This window comes from Heliangelus exortis, chromosome 2 (assembly GCF_036169615.1).
Source record: "Heliangelus exortis chromosome 2, bHelExo1.hap1, whole genome shotgun sequence".
Classification (NCBI taxonomy): Eukaryota; Metazoa; Chordata; class Aves; order Apodiformes; family Trochilidae; genus Heliangelus; species Heliangelus exortis.
In genome coordinates, this window is record NC_092423.1 from 26,212,961 (window position 1) to 26,220,280 (window position 7,320).

General features: G+C 38.9%; 1 long non-coding RNA gene across 1 annotated transcript; it reads right to left on the reverse strand.

Moving 5' to 3' along the window:
* Positions 1 to 1,833: 1,833 nt before the first annotated feature.
* On the reverse strand, positions 1,834 to 6,917 carry LOC139792255 (uncharacterized). The gene is made up of 3 exons (XR_011724198.1): positions 6,440 to 6,917; positions 5,497 to 5,674; positions 1,834 to 2,852 (listed from the first exon to the last, which is right to left on the reverse strand). It is a non-coding gene; the product is annotated as an uncharacterized lncRNA (long non-coding RNA).
* Positions 6,918 to 7,320: the final 403 nt, after the last annotated feature.

The window sequence follows — 7,320 nt, forward strand, 5'->3', positions numbered from 1 at the left end:
ACCTTTTACCAGTAATGTTCTATTTCTTTCTGGTTTTTTTACTTGTTCTTTGTCTTTCTTAACTCTTTACAGCCATCCCAACATAAATAGAAGGATATCTGTCTTCTAGAAAGATGTCTCTGATGTCTTTTAAAATCTTACATTTGACCTCACATTAGATCTCACATTTCTGCTGAGTTTTCCTGTCCATAAAGTAAAATAATGCATTGGCTGAAACAATTACCTTGGATGGCTTTCTACCAACTTCACCTTTTCCCAAGTTGTCTAATTTCATCTGTGTGCACTCCACTCAGCTCTTCTGAGGTCACTATTAATGATGTGACCGAATTTCAGGGCTCCTTCCATCTCCACAGCCTGTGACATTATTGATCACACTGTGACTCTGAAATCTTGTCCTCTCTTGACTCTCTTTTTTCTTATCCAAATTATTTCTAATTTCTTAACCTTTCTTTCAGCAGTGGGAGATCCCCATCCTAGTTTTCTCTTTCAACAGGTATCTCACCAGGCTCTCTTTTCTTCTTATTCTACTCTTACATTTTCTTAGATGATTCTTGTGATTGCATGAATGCAGATGGCATCACTAGAGTGCAAGTTCTCTACTTTTCATTACAGGTACCTGGTTTCCCCCTCCCCTTCCCACTGAAATCAAGATGACCTTCCTGAATTCTTTCTGTGATTTTATCAACCTTTGTATCCTTTCCTGACATTCTTCTTTGCTGATATTTTGAATAGAAGTCAAGATCATCCACTGGGCACCGGTGCAGCTCATTGTTCTAAGCTGATGATGCCATTTGCAGTTGCCCATATATCTCTTTCTCTCAGAAGTTTTCTTACATGTCTTTCAGACTTTCTTCTAGAGAACTATCCCAATTTAGGCTGTAAAAATAAAACAACAACTATGCAGCCTTCCTTCAAAGTTATCTCAAATCCTACTACTTTCATGATAGATTCAGGCAACTGAGAATGGGTATTGGTCTGTGGCATTTTCAGCAAGGAGTGCTCTTTCTAATTTATTTGTAGACTTGTAAATATTAGTGTGCTACATTTTGCAGTATAGGTATCTAGTCTATACTAAATACATACTCCAACTTCATTTCTCTTTTTCAAACTTTTATTTCTCTTATCAACATTACAAACTCTTTTGCTTCAAGAGCTGCCTTTTTGGTTGTGCACAGTAACCAGTACAATATCCCATGACAGAACAAATAATACTGATTTATTTTTTTAGCTCTACTCACATGACAATGATGAGATTTCCAAAGCCACTTGTTTTCCCCAAACACCTGTAACAGCATGTATGCAACAACAGGACTCGGTGCTAAATACTGTGATGGCAAAAAAAAGTAATTAAATTAAAAGATGTCAGATGGTGTGAGCCATTGTGGCATGTCTGCCTATTTCATCACATTAAAATAAGGTAAAAATACAGCTTAAAAACCAAGCCTATGCAGTATGGACAATTCAGTCCAATCAAAATCTTTTCACAAGCAGGATTTCACCCCTATTTTTAGGTTAGTGAGGCAGACAAGAGTTTCCCACTGTTGCCAGTCAGACCTGTATGTATCAGGAGAGGAAAAGAGGATGGAGAAATATACACAATGACAGACATAACAGGATCACGATTAAGCAATAGGTCACTCAGGTGATATGACAGTAAATGGGAAAAACATTTGGATTAAAGTTGATTAGGGAACCTTGCGAAATCAATTTCTTGAAGATGTGAGAATCCCAGGCCATTTCAGATGAGCATATTCTAATGTTATGTAAAGCCCAAAAAGGAAATCAAAACAAAACAAAGCGAAAACAAAAAACCCTCAAGCTCACTGGTTGCATGATTTATAAATCACTTCAGGAGTGTTCAGTTTGAGAGGAGATCTGAAAGTGCAGGTTGGTAACCACCGTCACAGCTGACTGAGCATTTTGTTTATTCTCTAACCAGATTCTGCTTCAGGAGTCTGCACCACAACTAATTAGCCATAATGCTTTATAATTGTATAAACAGAATATATAATAGATCTGTATGATATATAATTAATTCTGCCCTTAAGGAAAGCTTTTGTAAGTCAAACCAAGTGCTGTTTGAGAAGTGCCTCTTTATGTTCTCTCTCACAAGGCAGGGAGATATTTCCCTGTCAGTAGAGTCTGGGGAACATTCTAGAAAATAATGTTCGTTAAGGCTGGCCAGGTGTTTTCTTGCAGGACTGATTACTGGGAGAACCATCTCTGAAGCTGAGGTGGTTGCAGCTGCCTCTGCTCCTTCCTTTATGAAGCCTGCAGTGAGGGAAGGGGCTTTGGTCCAGAAATTTGCCTGGTTTTAAAAGATCAAGCAAGTTCACTTGCTGTTGTCATGGAGTAGTTATTTGTTTCATCTTGAATTTTTTCAGCCTTGCTCTTCTGTAATTTTTTGTGTATTAAAACCCAGGTTCAATTCCATCGTTGCTACTGGACCAGCAAGACCACAACAAAACAACAAATAAACACAAATATTTTGTTTCTGGGTTGTGGCCCATTGATAAGCACAGTCCAATGTGGTCAGAGGATTGACACCTTCCCATCTGGGGTTTGATCTCCTTGTTCTTCCTGTGAAAAAACAAAAGCAAAACCAAAAAAAAACCCAAACCAAAAAAGGATACACGAGTTCAGGAGACCTGGGGGATCAAATACCTGACTGCATTAAAAGAGGGCCTGTTTCCTTGAAGTGACAGAACAGGCAGCATCTGCCTTGAAGATCTGCTCCATCAAAGGTGTGGAAATGCCATCTCACCCTTATGTGGGGACCAGAGCTTTGGGTGTTCCAGGCTGTTGCTGGTAGAGAAGTCTTGAGACACCAGGCTTAGCAGAGCTGATTCAATCTGGAGAAAGACTCCAATAGACTGTTTTCAGAGACTGTTTCCCTGTTGTGGGAAGATGCTCATCAGAGCCAGCAGCCATCCAAGCCCCCCAGGATGGGAAAATTCCATCTATGTAGTACTCTCCTGATGCTCTACTTAGGGATCCAAGTACCACTGTGCCTTGGGGTGATGGTTCACAATTTGGACATCTTAAAAGATGATAAAAGATATTGTGATATAAGCTGAAAGAAAGGAAGAAAAGAAGAAGGGAAGGGTGAGCAAGGAAGCCTCCTTTATCCAGCCACCTAGCTGGTCATGAGGCACAGGTTCATATTACACTCCTCTGGAATGATAATCACACCCTTCCTCAAGCCTGACACACCACTGGGAGGATTATCTTTGCATGGCAGCCTAGATCCTTCTCACTGATAAAGCTGCTGTATCTGAGAAGAATTTGGCAGAACTGTTGCCATATACACAAACAGAGGAGCCAACTCTCCTAACCTCAGAGGCTTGGTATGGGGAGTAGTCTGTAAGAGCTTCTGTGGCCTCCAGATTGGCCCTACAGACAACCCATGTAACTTGTAGAACAAAACATACTACTTCCTTGGGGAACTTTAAGGTGGTTTTATATTAATTGGTTTCCATACCTTTTGAGGTAACATTTTAAAGGTAACAATTGTTTTATAATTCCATTGCTTCTCCATACACATCCACTTCAGAATTCAGAGCTGCCTTCCGTCCCCTTGTGAGCAAAAAAGACACAAATAATTTTTATCTCCTCTTCTTTACAAAACTAAGAGATAGAGCTTCTACCCTTGCACGATCAACTGTACATCTTGCTCCCTTTCTCTATACTTCTTATGAAGAGTTATCTTACATATCATTCTTTTTCCAATTACATTTTCTGTTTAACATTCCCTCGTGTGTAACAAAGGTCCACTCTCTGCTGGATGAGCCAAAACTATCACTCAGTACTACAGGAGAAGGTCTTCCCCTTGAAACAGTTCATCCTGGGTTTATAATAATAACACTTCCATCAAAGATTTCAGTTTCTTTGTGATTACACTGATTCCGGGTGTTTGTTTGAATGCAGTAATTCTATCTCCACCAGCAGTCATTACTTTGTATCACAAGCATCAAGGAAATTATCTGTGCCTACACCTACCTGGCTGGCCAGTCCAGGTTTGCACATGACAAGCTTAGAAAGAATTTCTTCAAGTAATGGGGGGGTTCATGTCATTTAAGACTATGAAGAATCTGAAAAATTTATCCAAAAGACATATTTCATTGAAACTGCTTGGATTTCTCAAAGAAAGGACTCTTTATGGGCAAACCACACATATAGACAGATTTGTCAAATAACACTTGTCTTTCCAAGGACCTATAAATCTCAGGTTACTCTTGAGGGTAATAAATGTTGCAATAATGTTGTTCTTGATTACAGGTGGGACTATAACAGCTCTGACTGGTAGTGATTCCATAATTATGTTTGATTACAGACATTCTCCTACTGTACCGATGCAAAGGGGTTATTTGTTGCCTTCTATCCATCTCCTGGATTCCACTGGAGACCAAGAGGATGCTGTGCCAGCACACACAGCTCACTCAGTTGCCTTCCTCAGAGCTGTGTCACTAAAGCTCAGCATTTAATAGCAGGACATGTGATAGTTGGGCATACAAAATTTTTATCTATCTGTAATAAAAATACTATGTACCTACATCAGTGATGGCCACTTTCAAAGAGAATCCTGAATTTCAGCAACTCCAGAGTCTTGTAAATAAAGTTTTACTTCACAGTGCAGGGGCTAAGTAACTAATCCCTTTACTATATTACAGTTACAGCAAGAACCAAAATGACAATGAGAAATAAAGGAAAATTATATCCATAACAATGTCCATGCTTTCTACCGCTACAAAACTTAAAAAAGGAAAGGCTCCATTGAGTCACGTAGTACTCCCTCTGTCAATAAACAACAACAAAAAATCATGCCTTACTTTGTCCTCCAGTACTTTATTTATGCAGTATTAAATGACTCATGGAATAAAGTTTCCACCTCTCCCTGTGGGAGACTATCCCAGCTGCTGAGACCTACCAGCAATTCCCTTTCCTTTTGCCTCTCTTTTAATGATGTCTCAGTTTTGAATTCGTTTTTAATTTGGGATGTGAAAGCTACAAAGGAAATTCACATTCCCAAACCTGCTCTTAAATGAAATTAACACCATGGCATGAACCCACAAACCCAAGGAAAATTTCCTAAATCCATCATAGATTTCACTTAAATACTGTGTAACCTCAGCGGTTCACTTTTAAGCTAACTGCACGCTTCCTTGTTTTTACAGGTTTGTTCTTTAGTGTTATGTAAATACACTTTTATTGTATGTAAATTAGCAGTAGGCAAACTGTTAAAGCCTGTTTTATAGCTGTCACACCAACAAGCCATATTTACAAGTAAATATTTGTTCTACAGGCAAATATATTACCTGCCTGGAAATAATAATTATTTCCAGCATTTAGCCGTAGTGCTGTGACTCTGCTCTGGCCCCATAGCCTGTTGTACAGAGAAGCTCTCAAAATAGCACATCCTTGTTAAAAGTACATTTCTTACAGAGTACCAAGCCCTAAAATTCTTTAAACAATATATTTCGTTCTTATTCTTCTTACCAGATCGCAAAATCTGTTTAACAAGAGACTTTTCTCCTGCTTTGAAGATGTAGAAGCAACATGTTTACTTCCCAGTAGTGGTTGTGGAATCCACTGTGTCACTCAACAGTGTCTCATTTGGCTGGTAAAGGTACAGTGGTGACAAGCTCCAAGTAAAGTTTAGTGCTGTTTGTTGTGCCTAGGGAAGAAAGAGTGGAAAACAACAGGGCTTTATTTGGGAGAAAAAGTGAAGCAGGATAATCAGACAGGTAGAAGAAATCCACAGAAAGGACTCTTGGAAAAGGAGGTTGAAGTTCCCAAGCCCTCAGATTTGCTTTTAAAACCAGGATTGTCAAAATGTACCTTATTTGCACCAGCACAAACACAACAGCAAGGGCTCTGGTGGGATAGGGGCATTCAGGGTTAATGCAGTTCAAAAAGGACAACAAAAAACCACCAGACACAGAGCAAATCAAAAATCTTAATGGAAAGATGTCAGGGACTCTACTATCAGACAGTTAAAACTGTTGTAATGGATCATGATGGCTTCAAATCCACCTTATTAAGGGGACGTTGCTCATGTAAAAAAAACAAAACAAAACAAAACAAAACAAAACAAAACAAAACACCAAAGTACCATACAGCACATTTGTGCTTTCCTAGTATCCTCATCAAGGGAACTGCTCACATGAAATGGGACCTTTCCTTTCATGTATTATATTTGGTATGATTAGTAATAAATACAACAAAGTCAAACTGCTATTGGTATTTGCTTGTTGTTTCTACCCTTTCCACTCAAGGTACTCTTGCTGTACATCCTTAATACAGAGTAGCCAAGCTACTCTGAAAACACGTTTTGTTTCCTCACAGATGGTTCTATAACATAGCATGAAGGTATTTTAGAAATTATATTCATTATGTCCTTATACTGACTTCCTAGAAATGAAATAAAGGGAACACAAACCTGCTAAAGCCCTCAGTGGAAAGGCTTGAGCTTGGACCCAGCTGTGCCAAACAGATTTTTTTTTTCTTGATGATGAAAGGAGATGGGGAAAGGGGATGGAGATGGTGACTGAGTCAGGCGACCACACTCAGATCAGTAACATAGAGCAGAGTTGCTGGCTGGAAAAAGCTCAGCTTCTCATGGGGTACAGTCTGATATGGGTGATTTTTTAGCTAAAAGGAAGTGTTGAATGGAACTACCTGCACCAGTGGATGGAAAGGAAAACTTCAGACTGAATGAGGACATTGGAAAGAACAAGGATTGGCAATTTTAACTGTGAGTTGAATGTCTGCCTTCATGTTAAGCCAAATGCCTAAGGAATACATAATTCAAAAGTCCCAAGTGGTTGGCCTATTTTCCTGAAGAAGAGAAGAGGACATAGCAGCAGGTCTGATTCCAAACTAGATAAGATCCTGTTATACAAAGGATAATGGTTAATGGGCAGGTTCTGGTTTAAGTGAGTTATTCAGTAGTACAAAAAAGTTTCTGGCAGATAGAAAAAAAAAAAAAAAAAAAAAGCAATTATTCAAAATGATATTTCATTTTCTTACGGGAAACTCTTATATTTCTTATTCTGTGATTTCCAGGCTTGTTCATTGTGCAGTCTTTCCTCATAGCAACAACCCTGTGTGCTTAAAGAAATACAGTAAAAAGTAGCACTGGGCTAAAAAGACAGCACTGTAACACCTTTCTGCTGAAATTTGATGCTAAAATTAATTCTGAAATTTTCCAGTTTGTGAGTATTCATAGACACAAGCTTGACCCAGTATAAATACTGTTCAGCTCCACAGGTCTAACTTTCCTTTAGTTAATAGCTTTTCCAGGAAAACAAAGACACAAGG